Here is a 19,357-nt window from a genome sequence, read left to right as displayed (position 1 = left end):
ACATCCACTTTTCTATGCTTGCATGGGTCTATCAGAATTCACTGGGGCTGATATTCTATGGCTGAATGCCCTTCCTGTTGCCAACCCTTATGTGTTTCCAAGTAAGGTAATATTTCCCCCATGATCAGACATACTCTTTACTCTCTCTTTACTCTTTTACTTGTTTCAGTCATTTGACTGCGGCCATGCTGGAGCACCGCCTTTAATCGAGCAGCTCGACCCCGGGACTTATTCTTTTGTAAGCTCAGTACTTATTCTATCGGTCTCGATTGCCGAACCGCTAAGTAACGGGGACATAAACACACCAGCATCGGTTGTCAAGCAATGCTAAGGGGACAAACACAGACACACAAACAAACACACACACTCATATATATATATATATATATACATATATATGACAGGCTTCTTTTAGTTTCCATCTACCAGATCCACTCACAAGGCTTTGGTTGGCCCGAGGCTATAGTAGAAGACATTTGCCCAAGGTGCCACGCAGTGGGACTGAACCTGGAACCATGTGGTTGGTAAACAAGCTACTTACCACACAGCCACATGTTTATGCTGATTACTGGAAACAGACCCAACTTGCATGATGGTTACTCATTTACAACTATCATGCAGTGTTAAGGCAAGGAGACAGTAAAACACATACACTCACATATATATATATATATATATAAATCTCTTGGGTGCAGGTATGACTGTGTGGTAAGAACCACATGGCTCTGGGGTCAGTTCCACTGCTTGCTATCTTGGGCAAGTGTCTTCTATAGCCTCTGGCCTTGTGAGTGGATTTGGTAGACAGACTGAAAGAATGCTTGTGTGTGTGTGTGTTTGTATTTGTCCTACACCACTGCTTGACAACTGGTGTTAGTATTTTTATGTCCCCATAACTTAGTTCAGCAAAGAGCCCGATAGAATAAGTAAGTACCTGGCTTAGAAATATAAGTACTGGGGTCGATTCTTTCGACTGAAAATTCTTCAAGATGGTACCCTAGTATAACCACAATCTAATGACTGAAACAAGTAAAATATAATCTCAATGGAAATTGCAGCTGTGATACCAGTGCTGGTGGTACGTAAGAGAACCATCCGAACGTGGCCGTTGCCAGCGCTGCCCCAACTGGCCTCATGCTGGTGGCACGTATAAAGCACCATCCGATTGTGGCCGTTGCCAACCTCGCCTGGCCCCTGTGCCGGTGGCACGTAAAAAGCACCCAATACACTCACGGATTGGTTGGCGTTAGGAAGGGCATCCAGCCGTAGAAACATTGCCAGATCAGACTGGGCCTGGTGCAGCCTTCTGGCTTCCCAGACCCCAGTTGAACTGTCCAACCCATGCTAACATGGAAAGCAGATGCTAAATGATGATGATGATATATATATACACATATATATGCACACAGACACATACCATGATTTTCTTTCAGTGTGTCTCTACCAAATCCACTCTCCAAGCTTTGGTTGACCTGTGACCTGTAGTAAAAGGCCCTAGTTGCCAAGCAGTGGGATTGACTCTGCTTGGCAGTGTGTGTATGTGTGAATACATTATGGGTGACAGGAGGAAGTGAAATGAGTGAACAGCCAAGTGTGCCTGAGTGAAGGAGACAGGAGAGCAGCCAGCTGCAAAAGCAGAAGCCACGGTAGTAGTAACAGTTGAAAAGTGAAAGAGAGGAGACGTTTTGGTGTGTTGAAGTTGGATGTGTGTTATTGGTGAGTGATCTTTCTTATGACATGGTTTAGAATGTCTGTGAATAGCAGCTGTACAGTATTCCATTGCGGTTTCACTTGAGCTTTTGTAGAGGGTTACTGGAGGTCAAAGTATTTTCTGGTTCTGAAGTAGGAAGATACTCTTTTACTCTTTTACTTGTTTCAGTCATTTGACTGCGGCCACTCACAAGGCATTGGTCAGCCCGGGGCTATAGCAGAAGACACTTGCCCAAGATGCCACGCAGTGGGACTGAACCCGGAACCATGTGGTTGTTTAGCAAGCTACTTACCACACAGCCACTCCCGCACCTATGAGTAAACATCAAAATGTTACCCAAAATGTCCCTTAAAAGTCATCAGTTACAGTAAAAGTTGCTGCCATTCATTAATGGTGACATTTTCAAGAGTGTGTCATAGAAATAGTTCTGATTAAGGTGATATATGCAGACGTTTCTGTTGCTGGCATGTCTACAAGTTTGAGCCTTATTTGGTTTTCTCAGGTCCATACTGGGTATTCTCTCTCTCTCTCTCTCATATATATATATATATATATATATATTATATATATATATATATATTATATATATATATATATATATATACACACACACACAGATAGGTCCATATACGTGAGAGTGCTGAAAAGTTCCTGGCTTTGAGTAAAAGAAAATACAAGAGAGTCAGTTAATTATGATTTTATAGAACATATTCCCTTCTCAGATTCACATACTTATTGCAGTGGTCCTTCAGTTTTTCTAATCCCAGTAAAAGAACTCAGAAAGCTGGGCCTCCAATCAGGCCTGTTGCGATAACCTTAAGGCCAGGAACTCTTCAGCAGCCCCTAAACACACACACACTTTTTTTTTAATGAACAGAAAGTTACAAAAGTGAAAAGTTTCATGCATGGCACTTATCACTCCTGGTAAAATTGGAACTTGCAACATTGAGCTTAATAACTGCCAGATACAAAACACTTGACCCTTAAGTCATATATCTATGTAGAGTGTATACATGCATGTGTGCATACCCAAATGCAGATAAAGTGTGCTATTGATATTTTCTTTGCAATAAAAGCAGTGCAGTGCACACGACAAGATACATACTTATAGCTGTTTAGTCTGTAAGTTAATACTCTAATGACATACTTAGTTGTACACCTCTTATACTCACACAGGTAGGACTAATAAACCTGGTCTTACCTATGGTTGGCATTTTAATCTTTCAAAGCCAGATTATGCAATATGCTCTCAAGGATAATGGATATGATTGATGCTATAGGAAGCTTGACTTAGATACTTAATAACCTCTTTGGTAAGTTAATGTTGTTAGTTATCTTTCTGGGGCTGATGGAATAGAACCCTAAACAAGTGTTGTATACTGTTGCTCTGAGTCAAGCAAAGCCCTGTGATTGAATTCAGTATACTGAAAAGAAGCCTGCTCTGTGTGTGTGTGTGTTTGTTTTACTGTCTCTTTGCTTTGATATTGCTTGATAGTTACAAGGGATGTCCTTAGCACTCTTCCATGAAAACATATCTAGCCATTGGGGGAATGTTACCTTACTTGGAAAGAGGTGAGAGTTGAAGACATGAAGGGTATCTGGCTGGAGAAAATCTACCACAGAAAATTCTGTTCAACCCATGTAACCATAGAAACACAGACATTAAAATGATGAAGATGGTGTTTAGCTCCTGATCAGCTCTACTAAAACAGACATACAATTACAGGCATTCTATATCTTCTTTGGCTTTCCTTTCTTATGGTTACCTTCCAATAGAGGAGATCAGTGGTCAATTCCTTTTCCACTCTATTTTTGTGTCCATGAGCAAGACATTTGACCGATAATAACCAAGTCTGCTTAGTTGGAAGTAGGCTTTTGTTGTTGACTCTGATTGAGTAGACACCTGTAATTGAAACAATCAAGCTATGGCCATCTCTTATTTTCAGATAATGTATTCTAGACCACATTATATAATATAACCTTTTTTAAAGATAAGGTGTGGTTTGAGGAGGATTTGGCTGCTTTTACTTGCAGGTCACATTGTGTGTGTGTGTGTGTAAGAGGGAGGCAACAAAGGAAGTAGTTAGAGGCCAAAAACCTAATAGTTTGTACTCAATTATAACCTTATGATGCATCCAAAGACAAACACAAATTTTCTTGTTGGCTCATGTTAAACTCCAGGCCAACTCTGAATGAGTAGCCCCATGATTACTGGCAGTCCAGCTTTGACTATCTTGTCTTATTTTGAAGTATATAGGGCCATATAGTCCATATTCTTTTGTTTTTCTTTCTTTAAGATGGGAGGTTGTGATTTGAAGATTAGGCTGCTATTTCTAGCTTTTTGAACAGCCATATAAAGGTTCCTTTTGTGGCTTGAGTTGGAAGTAATTATTGCAGGGTAATATAGTGGTGCTTTATTAGCTGATTTCAGTTTCTCCTGCAAGGAAAGTAACTTGCAGTAGACTAGTTTTCTATCCAGGAGGAAATTTGTCTCATCATAGGTGCTGGCATGGCTGTGTGGCTCAGATGCTTACTTTGCAACCTCATTGTTTTGAGTTCAATTCTATGTAGCACACCTTGGGTACATCTTCTGCTATAGCACTGGGTTGACCAATGCTCTGAAAGTGAATTTGCTAGACAGAAACTGAAAGAAGCCTGTCTAAGTACTGGGATTGAGTTGTTCGTTTAAACCCTTAAAGGTGGTGCCCCAGCATGGCTGTAGTCCAGTGATTAAAACAAGTTAAAGATAAAAGATAGTGTAATTCAAAACAAAGGAGTATTATGTAAAATTACTGTCAGTCTTGAATTATGTTGACTAAATTGTTAGGGTACCAAAATGATTCACTACTCTGTTAGTGCTGGTTATGTGCTGTGTCAATAACCAGAGCCCTTAACTTTCAGGAGCCCAATCTGTCAGCTGTATATGAACAAACAGGATTCTTGTTGTTGTTGTTTAACCCCTCAATCGCATGCCCCATTCCCGTTCCCAGTGAAACCAGATTGAGTAGACATTAGATGAAAGTTGTCTAACTTTCACTAACCCTTCTTTTCAGATACAACTTATCTTGGGCTATGTTATCAAATGTGTCCTTCTTGTTTTTATCAAAATCATATTTAACAAAATCATAGGCGCAGAAGTGGCTGTGTGTTAAGTAGCTTGCTAACCAACCACATGGTTCCGGGTTCAGTCCCACTGCGTGGCATCTTGGGCAAGTGTCTTCTGCTATAGCCCCAGGCCGACCAATGCCTTGTGAGTGGATTTGGTAGACGGAAACTGAAAGAAGCCTGTCGTATATATGTATATATATATATATATATGCGTGTGTGTGTTTGTGCGTCTGTGTTTGTCCCCCTAGCATTGCTTGACAACCGATGTTGGTGTGTTTACGTCCCCGTCACTTAGTGGTTCAGCAAAAGAGACCGATAGAATAAGTACTGGGCTTACAAAGAATAAGTCCTGGGGTCGATTTGCTCGACTAAAGGCGGTGCTCCAGCATGGCCGCAGTCAAATGACTGAAACAAGTAAAAAGAGTAAAGAGTAACCCTTTAGTATTCAGATTATTCTGTCATATGCGATGCTTATTTATTCTTATTATTTTCAATTAATTATACATTATTTCATATCTTTGAGATTTCGATGATGTGACTGCTTATTTTTATAATGACATTTTAGGGGAGGTGTGAGAAACTGAACCTAGCCATTTTGAACATAGGTCAGGTACACTATTCAGGCCTGATATGGCTGGTTTAACCCTTTTGTTACTAACCCGGCTGAAACCGGCTCTGGCTCTAGTACAAATGTTTTGTTTTTATAAGTTTTGAATTAAAATCTTTCACCAAACCTTAGTCACAATTTATGCTCCTAACACTAACTTAATGATAACTAAGTTATTTTACTAAATTCTTTGTTATATTTAAAATAATTGAGAGAAAAACAGAGAATCTCAAAATAAATACAGTAATGAAAGGGTTATACTAAAGGGTTAAGATAGATTGGGCTGCTATATCTAGCAGCTTGAACATTCTCATTTAGCTTGAGCACAATTTAGTTGAGTTTAGGGAGGTGTCCTCTGCAAGCAACAGAGATCCATTTTATAACTGATAAGTCAGTTGTTGGCTTGAAGTGCTGAGTTGACATTCTCTCTCACAGGATGCAGGCAAACACATTTGACAAACCATTCTTCTGTAAATGATCTTTCCTCGAAAAATCCTGCTTTGTCTGAGCTGTTTGCCAGGAGCTGATGTCACTTCTGCGGCATGTGTCATTCCATACACTACCCTTCAACTGTTTCCTGAAATAAATAAACATAGCTACACTAATTTTACAGTGTAGAGCAAGCAGCCCAGTTTGTTCCTGTTGGAACCTTAAAGTATACAGCTAACTTTTAAAAACCACTGCTTAGCTTATTTGTGTAATACTCCTGAGAATTGAATTGAGTCTGTGATAAGGAGATGCAGTCTGATACAGTAGTGGTAGCAGTGGTAGTTGGTTTCTTCCAAAAACTCTCTCGGTTCAGAAATATTTGTTTCACAGCAAAAGTTGCTGCCTCCCTCCTCTCTCAGTGACCTTTCTTTGAAAAATAAGAAGAAATAAAACAAAATCTTGTCAAATGGAATCTGCTGTAACCTAATAGGGTGGGAAATATACTATTTATGAAAAAGTAGGGTGAGAAATGATTTGCTTAACTGGAGTAAGCATTATATAAAAAAAAACAACAAAAAATATATATGTATAGGAAGCAGTTGTTGAAATGTTGGATAAGGCTTTTGCTATTTATTTTTCTCCCCATGTTGTTGTTGTTGTAGCAGGAGGTAATGCTATAATATAATGCTACATTACTGTTGGTAAGTTACTTAGTGAGCTGATTCCATAATTCAGTTTTTGGATTCCCTGTTGGAATTGGTTTTGCAGTTATTATTTAAAACAAAAAATGTATAGGCGCAGGAGTGGCTGTGTGGTAAGTAGCTTGCTAACCGACCACATGGTTCCGGGTTCAGTCACACTGCGTGGCATCTTGGGAAAGTGTCTTCTGCTATAGCCCCGGGCCGACCAATGCCTTGTGAGTGGATTTGGTAGACGGAAACTGAAAGAAGCCCATTGTATATATGTATATATATATATATATATATATATATATATATATATATATATATATATGCGTGTGTGTGTGTCTGTGTTTGTCCCCCTAGCATTGCTTGACAACCGATGTGGTGTGTTTACGTCCCCGTAACTTAGCGGTTCGGCAAAAAGAGACCGATAGAATAAGTACTGGGCTTACAAAGAATAAGTCCCGGGGTCAATTTGCTCGACTAAAGGCAGTGCTCCAGCATGGCCACAGTCAAATGACTGAAACAAGTAAAAGAGTAAAAGAGTAATCAAATAAATTATTATTATTATTATTAACTTTTATGCTTTTTGGAAAAGGAATGCATGTTACAACTTCCTGTTCCTCTACATCAAAGTGAGCAGCTACCACGACTGTGTGAGCAGCAGTGGCTGTTCCTAAATTAGACACAAAGTGCAGACATGGCCATGTGGTAAGAAGCTTGCTTCCCAAATACATGGTTCCAGGTTCAGTCCCACTGTGTAGCACCTTGGGCAAATGTCTTCTACTATAAGCCTTGGACCGACCAAAGCCTTGTCAGTGGATTTGGTAGATGGAAACTGAAAGAAGTCTGCCATATGTGTGTGTGTCTTTGTTTCTGAGGTCTCCCCCCCCCCACTACTTGGCAACTGGTGTTGATGTGTCTACATTGCTGTAACATAGTGGTTCAGCAAAAGAGACTGATAGAATGAATACCAGGCTTAAAAAGAAAATAAGTGCTGGGATTGATGAGTTTGACTAAAGTTCCTGAAGGTAGTGCCCCAGCTTGGCCGCAGTCTAATGACTGGGACAAGTAAAAGGTAGAAGATAAAAGACAAAGCCAGAAACTTTAGGTAAGGATAAGGTGGAAACAGTCAATTATATATCAAACAATTTAGGCAGTGAGCTGGCAGAAACGTTAGCACGCCGGGCGAAATTCTTAGCGGTATTATGTCTGTCGTTACGTTCTGAGTTCAAATTCCGCCGAGGTCGACTTTGCCTTTCATCCTTTCGGGGTCGATAAATAAAGTACCAATTTCACACTGGGATCGATGTAATCGACTTAATCCCTTTGTCTGTCCTTGTTTGTCCCCTCTATGTTTCGCCCCTTGTGGGTAATAAAGAAATATATATACCAAACTCTAGCTTTTGATTGGTATTTTAATTTATTGCATCTTTCCTTGACAGGATGAAAGACATATTAATTTAATTAGGCCAGGAGAGTTTTTGGACTAAATTACCTTGTGGTATTCAGTTTAAGTTGTTGATTGGCTGAAGTGTTTGAGCACTGGATAGAATTCCTTGCAGTGTTCATCCCCAAACTGAATTCAATTCCTGTTTAGGTCATCAATGCCCTTCATCCTCACTCTGTCTGTTTGTCTGTCTCTCTCTTTCTTCTTCCCCTCTCCTCCCTCCCTCCCTCCCTCCCCTTTTCCTCCCCTTCTCTCTCTCATTATCTCTCTCCTCCCTCTCCCCCTCCTTCTCTTTACCCCTCCTCTCTCTCTCTCGCCCTCCCTCCCTCCTCTCTCCTCCCTCTCCTCTCTCTCCCACTCCCTCTCCCCTTCTCTCTCGCCCTCCCCATCCTCTCTCTCCTTCCCCCCTCTCTCCCTTCTCTCCATTCTCCTCTCTCTCTTTTCCCTCTCCTCTCTCTCTATATCTCTCTCTCTCTCGCCCCTCCTTCCTCTCTCTCCATCCCCTCCCCTCTCTCTCTCGCCCCTCCTTCCTCTCTCTCCATCCCCTCCCCTCTCTCTCTCGCCCTCCCTCCCCTCCTCTTGCTCCCCTCTCCATTCTCCCCTCTCTTCTCCCTCTCCCCCATCTCTTCCTTCTCTCTCTTTGGACCCTATCTATAAGTCAATGCCTTCTCATACAGTGTCATTCTGATTCAACTTGAGAATTGTGTTGAAGGTACATGTCTTTTACCTTATGTTCGCTTCTGTCATTGAACCGAGGCCATGCTGGTGCACCACTTTGAACTGTTTAGTCAAGCAAATCAGCCCCAGTACGTATTTTTTTTTTAAGCCTGCTACTTATTCTATTAGTGTCTTTTGCCAAACCACTAAGCTATGGGGACACAAACAAACCAGCACCAGGTGTTAATGGTGGAGGATAGAGTGGACCAAAGTCATGTACAAAATAAGTTCAATAAGCTCAGAAATTGTGAAAACATGCTTTAATTTTTCTAAAACTAAATGAAATAAAATAATGATGAATACGCATGAGTGGCTGTGTGGTAAGTAGCTTGCTTACCAACCACATGGTTCCGGGTTCAGTCCCGCTGCGTGGCACTTTGGGCAAGTGTCTTCTACTATAGCCTCGGGCCGACCAAAGCCTTGTGAGTGGATTTGGTAGACGGAAACTGAAAGAAGCCCGTCGTATATATGTATATATATATATATATATATATATATATATGTGTGTATGTATGTTTGTGTCTGTGTTTGTCCCCCTAGCATTGCTTGACAACCGATGTTGGTGTGTTTACGTCCCCGTCACTTAGCGGTTCGGCAAAAGAGACCGATAGAATAAGTACTGGGCTTACAAAGAATAAGTCCCGGGGTCGATTTGCTCGACTAAAGGTGGTGCTCCAGCATGGCCACAGTCAAATGACTGAAACAAGTAAAAGAGTAAAGAGTATGTATTTGTACATGATGAATACAATAAATAATAATCATAATAAAAACACCAGGACTTACTAGTATATATAACATGCAGAAAATAGCACTGCTATGTACTGCACACATCCTGCATAAAACACTTTCAATACAGTGAAAATAAGAGCATCACAACAAACCACATCACATACCCAAGGCACACAGAGCTGCGCTCGGTAGTGCAGTGAAAGCATGTGATAAAAATAAGACTACTGAATAATAATAATATCAGTAAAATGTCAAATGTTTTGGTGCGGGACGTTTGGCCCACCATATACAAGCATGACAAGCTTTTTTCAGTTTCTGTCTACCAAAGCTTTGGTTGACCTGGGGCTAAAATTGATAATGCCCTAGGCACTGATCCCAGAACCATGTGGTTGTGAAGCAAATTACTTACCACATGGCTACATCTGTGCCTGACTATTCCTCATAGCTGTCTGTTAATTTCATTCACATGTTAATTTAACAAGTAAGAATTCAGGTAATCAAATAAACTGGATTCTCATTGTAGGAACTGATGGACTGTTCACTGACATTCAATAGTTGTTTGGTTGGGTTGATAAAAATTAATACCAGGTTGTGCTTTGGGATCGATTTAATCAATTGTTATTTCCTATAAACTAGTGGATTTGTCAAAGAAAAAAATTATGTTGTAAATGAACGAGTCAAATTGATAGTGGTTGGTGGAATTGATTAAGTGCCAGAGAAAATTCTTTGGCTATTTGGCTTTGCCTTTCATCTCTTCGGCTGATAATACAAGTATTATCAAATATTGGGTTTGATCTACTCTACCCTCATCCAAAATTTCTACTCTTGTACTGTTGTATGAAATTGATATTAAATGATTAAAATGTCTATAACCAAGATAGTTGGACCTCTGATTAAACTGCAGGATAGTACACAGTTTTACCATGTTCATTTCCAAGTTCAAGTATTGCTGGCATTAATTTTGCATTGATGAAAAGCCATTAGTTATTAAATGACTGTTTGCTTGGTCTTTGAGTTTCCATATCTTTTTTTCCATATTGGTTTGTTTCTCTGAGTCCTTCCAGCCCTTTGCCCATGTTAGGTTGTACATTCCTCACCTGGGATAGACTTTGCATTTATACACATCCACGTCATTCTGACAGGAGACTGTCAGAATGATGTGGATGCCTCTGAAAATTGATTTAAAGCTGTTGTTCATTTATGGCCAACCCATGCTAGCATGGAAAGCGGATGTTAAATGATGATGACGATGACGTCTATCCTGTTTTGTAGTGATAATGTTGTCGATCTGGTTTGTGTGCCCTCTACATTGGTAGGTGATCAGGTGGCTGGCTGTTTTTCTGGATGATGATGATGAGTGTTGCAGATCATCGGATCACAAAACTCCAGTAGCCTTACTCTCTCCCCATTTCTAGAGCCGAAGCTGTAATCTTCATGCACACCATGAAATCCATTGGCTTTCCTAACATATTTGTCTTCAAGGTAGTTTGCAAAAGGGCCTCATAAAAATGGTCTGTCCACATTGTGGAGCATATGTAGAGATAAATGTAGCCGTTGATTTAAGACTAGTCTCAGCTTAATTATTCTATCATACACTCTGTCTACCTCAGTTATTTCATCTATCCATGATTAATATTTTAATTATTCTGGTAGTATGTGATGGAGAATAGTTATAACACTGGACATGCTTTAGTTTTTAGATTTGCTTTAGACTTCCTCAGCAAAATCCAACTGATAGTAAGTTGGACTCGTTAGATCATTTGAGAATTGTCATGGACATGGACAGCACCATGTATAGTACAGCACCAGTATCAGAATACAAATTATAAATCATTCCATCTCCAGTGCAACTCCTCTATCAACTTTTTATTATCAGTACCATTATCTTTCCCACTTTTTTTGAAAAAACAGTGCACATTTCACATGGATTTTTCCAGATTAGCATGGGTTGGTTGGTTCCTCAAATTCATACATTTACACAGACTGTTTGAGTAGTTAATTGGTCCTTCTACTACCATACAACCGGAATTATTATTTGTCAGGTGCATTTTTTCACTGCTCACTTCTTTGACAGAGCTACAGTCCTGGGTGAAACAAATACCAAGTCAGGGTACTTGACATTTGGAATGTTAAATGTTTGCAGCTTTCTACCAGTTGGAGATTGTGGCAGGTGGGGAAACTTGGTGCTGATGAAAATCAACTGGCTGGTCTGTGCCTGAAGACTTTTGCCCCAGGCCTGTGGATAATTTCCAAAATCCCTGGCCTGGCAGTGCTATGAGGGGGCATTGCTGGTTCAAAATAGACACTGCAGGCACAAAAGTAGTCAGCAAGACCTGTCCATGTTACAAACAAGACAAACTATTCAGCACACACTCAACCAGTGCCTGAGCATTACTGACTGGTAGAGTTGTTGAACAGCTGCTATTGCATGTAAGACAGACCTGGCTAGTGAATTGGTGGAATTGTTTGAGTCTTGTGTATTTCTTTTGGCTCTTCACATTCTGAGTTCCGATCCTGCCAAAATCAACTTTGCCTTTCGACTCTTTGCTGGTTGATCAAATAAAGTTCCACCTGAGTACCAGGGTTGATATAATTAACTCCATGCCTTCTCGATTTCTGGCCTTGTGCCTATGTAATGCATGGTTGTGATAGTAGTAGTAGGTGTAGCTTTTACTGCCAGTGAATGGCTCTTAGGGTTTGTTTGTGCCAAATTTGTATCTGTATAATATTTGTTCACTTCCGTTATTACTACTGGACTTTACATGTTCTTGTTATTTTTTTTTGTCTTTCATATATTGGTATAAGAAGACCTTGCAAGTCAGAGATGTTAACCATCTTAACCAATCATCTCTAATTGAATGCTGCAATTAATGTAATTGGTTTTATTCAGTGGTGCAGTGCACTGCATCATTAGCATCAGTTATTTTAAACTTATGATCATTGGGTTATGATCTTTCAGACATGGCTTAAGAAGCTGATATATATTTAAAGAAGGAGGGAAAAAAGAAAAGCATTTATTTATTATTACTTTTATTTTATTGTTAGCTTGCAAAGCTTCTAAGGCTTTTCAAATAACTCCTTTATAAAACCTAATATATGTTTCATTTTGGAATATTGCTCTCTTATGTAGCTGGGTTGGCATTACTCTTTCAATTTATGGCATCTTTATCTTCATTCAGAATATAAAAAAAAAGGGGGGGAAAAATAAAAATAAAAACAGACAAACCCATTTGTTATTGAAATCCCTTCAAAATCTAATCTGTTGCAATGCTGTTTTCTCTTTCCATTTCCTCTATCAACCACTATTGCAATTGGTTCTGTTCTTCAGGAATTGTTGGCTCCACCCCCTCGTATCATTTCTGCAATCTACTTTCAAGCCATCAAGTAGGAGATTTTATGTAGTTGCCCATACTTGTAGAAATAGTAGCTAAGTCTCCATTACTATTGACAACATAAACAAAGCAACAAATTGGTAGTGAATTGAGTGACGAGTATAGGCAGCAAGTTTGCAAAGTATAGGCAGCAAGTTTGCAAAGTATAGGCAAGCAAGTTTGCAAAGTATAGGCAAGCAAGTTTGCAAAGTATAGGCAAGCAAGTTTGCAAAGTGTAGGCAAGCAAGTTTGCAAAGTGTATGCAAGCAAGTTTGCAAAGTGTAGGCAAGCAAGTTTGCAAAGTATAGGCAAGCAAGTTTGCAAAGTATAGGCAAGCAAGTTTGCAAAGTGTAGGCAAGCAAGTTTGCAAAGTGTAGGCAAGCAAGTTTGCAAAGTGTAGGCAAGCAAGTTGCAAAGTTAGGCAAGCAAGTTTGCAAAGTGTAGGCAAGCAAGTTTGCAAAGTGTAGGCAAGCAAGTTTGCAAAGTGTAGGCAAGCAAGTTTGCAAAGTGTAGGCAAGCAAGTTTGCAAAGTGTAGGCAAGCAAGTTTGCAAAGTGTAGGCAAGCAAGTTTGCAAAGTGTAGGCAAGCAAGTTTGCAAAGTGTAGGCAAGCAAGTTTGCAAAGTGTAGGCAAGCAAGTTTGCAAAGTGTAGGCAAGCAAGTTTGCAAAGTGTAGGCAAGCAAGTTTGCAAAGTGTAGGCAAGCAAGTTTGCAAAGTGTAGGCAAGCAAGTTTGCAAAGTGTAGGCAAGCAAGTTTGCAAAGTGTAGGCAAGCAAGTTTGCAAAGTGTAGGCAAGCAAGTTTGCAAAGTGTAGGCAAGCAAGTTGGCAGAATATAGGTAGCAAGTTGGCGAGGTATAGTCCTCGGTTGGTGGTTTCAGAGTTCACTCTGTTGCAAGGATATGGGCCAAGTCTCTGGTTTAAAGATAATTTTGTATTTTTCTTCTGCTAGTTTTGGAGGGAGGCCCTGATTAAGAAAAAATAAAAGGGTTGGGTTACTTTTCTTTCTCTGACTAAACAGTAAAAAATGAAAAGAAACAAAACAAAAAAAAAACCCCAGCTTCACCACCAACTGCAATAAACTAGGAAGATTGCCTGTATGCGGTTGCTCAACCTGCTAGAATTAGCAGTGAAATTTCATTTGATATTGCATCCTACAGTCTTAAAAAGGAAAGGACATTAGACAATTATGGACTGAAATGTCTTTGATCTTTGGGTTAAACAACTACAGCAGTTGATTTCATAACAATAACACAATATCAGGGGGTCAACATGAATCTGTTTCTGTTAGCAGTTGACTTGCAAGTAATAACAGACAAATCCCTTGCAAATTTCATCATACTTGCTTTTAAAAAACGAAAGCTTTTTTTAGTTTTTTTTTCTATACACCATCAAAAACCAATATGACTGCATCCCAGGAGAGGCCCTTGGCAGTCTTGGATTTTCCTTTTCTATTACCCACTGCTCTCTATGCTTGGCAAAAAAGCTGGCACACATTTTGATCATAGATCTACTTGGTCAGAGCTCACTTAAAATTCGACACTAATGTATGTTTAGGACTTGCACCATCTTTCATTGATTCTTTAAGTCCTTGCTGCTGCTGCTGCTGCTGCTTCTTTCTTTCTTTCTTTCCTTCTTTCTTTCTTCTTTCTTTCTTTCTTTCTTTCTCCCTCCCTCCCTCCCTCCCTCCCTCCCTCCCTCCCTCCTTCCTTCCTTCCTTCCTTCCTTCCTTCCTCCTTCCTTCCTTCCTTCCTTTCTTTCTTTCTTCATTTATTTATTTACACCCAGACCACTTTTCTAGCACCCCTTCTCCCCACTCACCATCACTAGCATACACCACTTTCTCAAGCAACTTCAAAACAACTGCATTTCACAAAACTTAACCAAATTAACCCTTTTTTTTTTTTTTACATCCAATGACCCTTTTTGGTCACCCCATTATCGCCCACCTTTTCTTCACTCTCGTGTCCCCCCCTGATCTTTCCACCAGCCCCAAGGGAACCATTGAACTAGTCTGTTGTTCCTTCTGAATCAGTGATATATCTTTTTTTTATCACTTTCTGCCTCTTTGTGATTTGATGGGTGTTATTTTTCAACCTCAAATCGACCCCGTCTGACCATGATAAATAAAAAAAAAAAAAGAAAGGATGAGATGGCTATGGTTGGAACACCTTTGATCATAAGTCTACTCGGTCAGGATTAACAAAAATTAAGTAAACGCTTACAAGGTGGATAAAGATTATATCTGATTAAAAGAAAGGTGGCGAGCTGGCAGAATCGTTAGCACGCCGGGCGAAATGTTTAGCGGTATTTCGTCTGTCGTTATGTTCTGAGTTCAAATTCCGCCGAGGTCGACTTTGCCTTTCATCCTTTCGGGGTCAATAAATAAAGTACCAGTTTTGCAACTGGGGTCATTGTAATTCCTTTGTCCTTGTTTGTCCCCTCTATGTTTAGCCCCTTGTGGGCAGTAAAGAAATATATATCTGATCAAAAGTGCCTTCTGGGGTAATAGACCCCCCCCCCCAGATAATGCAACACAACACTGCATAATGTGACACCACACTGTATAATGCAATGTCACAATACATAAAACTACACCGTGCTACATGATGCAACCTCACAACACAGCACCACATCATTAAATATAGATTTGGCATCCGTTTTCCAATTTACTGTGACTCGTTAATGAAAACTGAAGATAAAGAACTCTACACACAAGTACAGGTTTGGCTGTGTGGTAAGAAGCTTGCTTCCCAACCACTTGGTTCCTGGTTCAGTCCCATTGTGCAGCACCTTGGGTAAGTGTCTTCTAGTATCGCCTTGGGCTGACCAAAACCTTGTGAGATGATTTGGTAGAGGGAAACTGAAAGAAGCTCATCATATATATATATGTGTGTGTGTGTGTGTGTATATATATATGTATAAAAGGGTAAAGACCCCCTTCGGTCATGAGTGACCATGGGATTGCACCTAGAAAGTTACCCTCCTAGACACAAGTCCGGGCAAGGTTGTTTATGGAAGACCAGCAGTCGCCCATGCATACCAGCCTCCCCTCTCCACGCCACCAGTGTTATCCAAGGGAAAGACAAAGGTTGATACAGCTTGGCACCAGTGACGTCGCAACTCATTTCTACAGCTGAGTGAACTGGAGCAACGTGAAATAAAGTGCCTTGCTCAAGAACACAACAATATATGTATATATATGTAATATATATATATACTAAAAAGCTACCTAATAGGATGACTTTTAAGCTAGCTTCCTGTGGTGGGCTCTTCTTCATTGGGCCTTTGGCCCAAACAATGACACTTCGTGTGTTGAGTTCATGTTAAATTTTATTAAACTTGACCAATATTTTTCAAGCAATGAACAATTTTCATCAAAACAATGATATAATTTGTTGATTTGGAACTTATTGCAAAGCTGCATGATAAACATCTTCTGTCTTCTCATTCGGGGTCAGTACAAATTTTTTTCTGTCTAAACTTCTGTTGATTGTTTTCAACTATCACCATCACCAGTACCACCACAACTGCCATACTTTACTTACTTGTACTTGCACTTATGATGGCGCTCACCCAGGGCGGGTTGAGCTGACTTCTTCTCTGGTCCTGACGGCATCACGAACCATGGCGGCCCACGCTCGACAATCCTGTGCGAGGTCACTGGAGATAGCGAGCCATTCGCAGTTCCATCTGTGCAGACTGACCACCTGCAGACCTGAGAGTTTGGAGAGGTCCTCCTTTATCGTTGTTACCCAGGTCTTCAGCTGCCCGCCCGTGCATTTGTGCCAGTCGGGAAGTGCAGGTGAGAGGAGGACATTGCGAATCAGCTCACCCTCTGGACGCTGGGATGCATTACCGAACCACCTTAAGCGCCGTTGTAGAAGCATCGATGAACTGCCATACACACACTATTCAGACTTCTGATGTTACCACCATCAATACCTATTTCTTTATTACCCACAAGGGGCTAAACATAGAGGGGACAAACAAGGACAGACATAGGTATTAAGTCGATTACATTGACCCCAGTGCGTAACTGGTACTTAATTTATCGGCCCCGAAAGGATGAAAGGCAAAGTTGACCTTGGCGGAATTTGAACTCACAACGTAACAACAGACGAAATACCGCGAAGCATTTCGCCCAGTGTGCTAACGTTTCCGCCAGCTCGCTGCCCTCAATACCACCATCAATACCGTTGACTTTGCCACCTTCCCCTCCACCACCATCACTATCTTTCACATCGCTTACATTCACTCATCCCTGATTGCCTCGGCCACCACCACCATTACTGTTGCCTCCGCCTCTATCACGACTACAGCTCATACTATTACCATCGCAATTTTCAATCTACTACTGCCCTCACTGTCTCTATGCCTAATATTAGTCTCAGGAGGAATAGAAGTGTTTTTGAATAGTAAGAGTAGGGCTCAAAGTGTGATACACTGACACACAGAAATTCATTTTGGCATTTATTATTATATAAATTACTCTCACCCCAGCAGAAGGAATAGTAGTGTCATTGAATAGTAAGAGAGGAGGGTCGAAGTGTGACGTACTGACACACACAAATTCGTTTTGGCATTCATTATTATTATTATACATATATATGTGTGTCTTTGTGTCTGTGTTTGCCAACCCCCCGCTTGGCAATCGGTGCTGCTGTGCTTACATCCCTGTAACCTAGGGTTTCAGCAAAAGAGACCAATAGAATAAATACCAAGCTTTAAAAGAAATGAGTACTCTTGTTGATACATTTGACTAAAAGTTCTTGAAGGCAGTGCCCCAGCATGGTCACAGTCTAACGCCTGAAACAAATACAAGATAACCGACACAACACAGTGCCACATCTCTAAATATAGGTTTGACATGCTTTCCAATTTTCTGTGACTCTTATGAAAATTGACGACAAAGAACTGTATATGTTTGTTTGTTTCAGGATATCATTGTCTGTGTGCAAGGGGTGGGTGGGTTGGTAGGTAGGTAGGTATATTTAATGCATATGAATATGTATGTAGCTATCTGGATAGGTTTATAAATATACATGTATGTTGCTGTGCATGTAGGTGCATGTATGTGTGTATATATCATCATCATCATCATCTTATGTCCATCCTGGCATAGGTTGAATGGTTTGACCAGAGCTGGGGAGCAGCACCAGACACCCGTCTGATTTAGCATGGTTTCTATGGCTGGACAACCTTCCTAACACCTATTTCTTTATTACCCACAAGGGGCTAAACATAGAAGGGACAAACAAGGACAGACATAGGTATTAAGTCGATTACATCAACCCCAGTGCGTAACTGGTACTTAATTTATCGACCCCGAAAGGATGAAAGGCAAAGTCGACCTTGGCGGAATTTGAACTCACAACGTAACGGCAGACGAAATACCACTAAGCATTTCACCCAGCGTGCTAACGATTCTCCCAGCTCGCCGCTGCCGACCTTCCTAACACCAACTACTTTGCAGAGTGTGCTGGGTGCTTTTATATGGCACTGCACAGGTGCTTTTAATAGGCACAACATAGGTGCTTTGAAGTGGTTCACCACACAGGTGTTTTTACATAGCACTGCATGGACACTTTTACATGGCACCACCACGAGTACTTTACACCGCCAGAGGGACTGGTCTTAAAACACTTCTGTTCTGGAGTATGGGTCTTTTTGAGTGCAGCAAGGTGCCAGACATCTTGGTCCTTTGTCATCTCACCTGAAAGGTTCAACATCCTGAGGTTGTTCTTCAGTACTTCATCCCATGTCTTTTTGGGTCTCCCACTTCTATGTGTTCCATTTAGAACATACACACACACACATATGTATAAATGAAAAGAATGTATGGTAAATAAACAAAAGACATAACATAAACTGAGTGTACAACTGGACGGGAGACAAACACATAAAGTCCTTAATTCTTTATCAGTTTTCAACCAATTGGTGATACTCAGTTTCACACCATTTGCGAACGTACATGTGTTGTAGCACATGTTTATGAGTCTATATATGTATGTGTGTAAACGCCACTGCCCTCGTTATCTCATTCTTGCTCACAACATCATAAGCGGAAAGTGTAACCCCTTGAAAGAGCTGTTCTTCACTCCTGCTCCAGAGCGTCGGCTGCAGGGTCACTCCAAAAAGCTCTATCTGCGATGATTTCATCTCAATCGAAGGAGAGGGGCTTTCTCCGTCCGGGTTGCGGATCCGTGGATTAAGCTGCCGGACGAGATATTGAAAATGCCGACGACCGCTCGGTTCAAAATCTCTCTTGACCAGAAATGGCCTGAACTCTTTGCATGAACACCCTCCCTGTACATAACTCCATGTCCCCCTACATGGCCTTGCTTTTTGAGCCAAAAAATTAACTTAACTATATATCGTTTTTGGATTTGGTTTGCAAGATTCTTTATGTGAGTTCATGTGTTGAAGCATATTCTGTTGTGTCTGGGGAGAGTCATTTTCTTTTGGTGCCTTATAATTTAACACACTCACCAGTAAAATTTTCACTTGTTGCAACCTTTTCAATAGTTTTGACTCAAACTAATGAAGAGGTTGCAAG

The 19,357-nt window shown here is 40.6% G+C and overlaps 1 protein-coding gene across 3 annotated transcripts in view; it reads left to right on the top strand.

Annotated features, from left to right (window-relative positions):
* The window catches only part of LOC115212001 (tetraspanin-5-like), a 181,429-nt gene that overhangs the window by 14,218 nt on the left and 147,854 nt on the right, over positions 1-19,357 (top strand). The window contains exon 2 of one of the 3 annotated variants that reach the window (XM_036503062.1): positions 12,237-12,303. The exons of the other annotated variants lie outside the window; for them this stretch is intronic. The gene's annotated coding sequence lies outside the window, so the exon portion shown is untranslated. The remainder of the gene's footprint in view (positions 1-12,236; positions 12,304-19,357) is intronic. 3 annotated transcript variants of the gene reach the window in all.

Source organism: Octopus sinensis, linkage group LG5, assembly GCF_006345805.1.
Source record: "Octopus sinensis linkage group LG5, ASM634580v1, whole genome shotgun sequence".
Classification (NCBI taxonomy): Eukaryota; Metazoa; Mollusca; class Cephalopoda; order Octopoda; family Octopodidae; genus Octopus; species Octopus sinensis.
The sequence above is the reverse complement of the archived record's forward strand: the minus strand, read 5'-3'. Positions and strand labels throughout refer to the sequence as shown.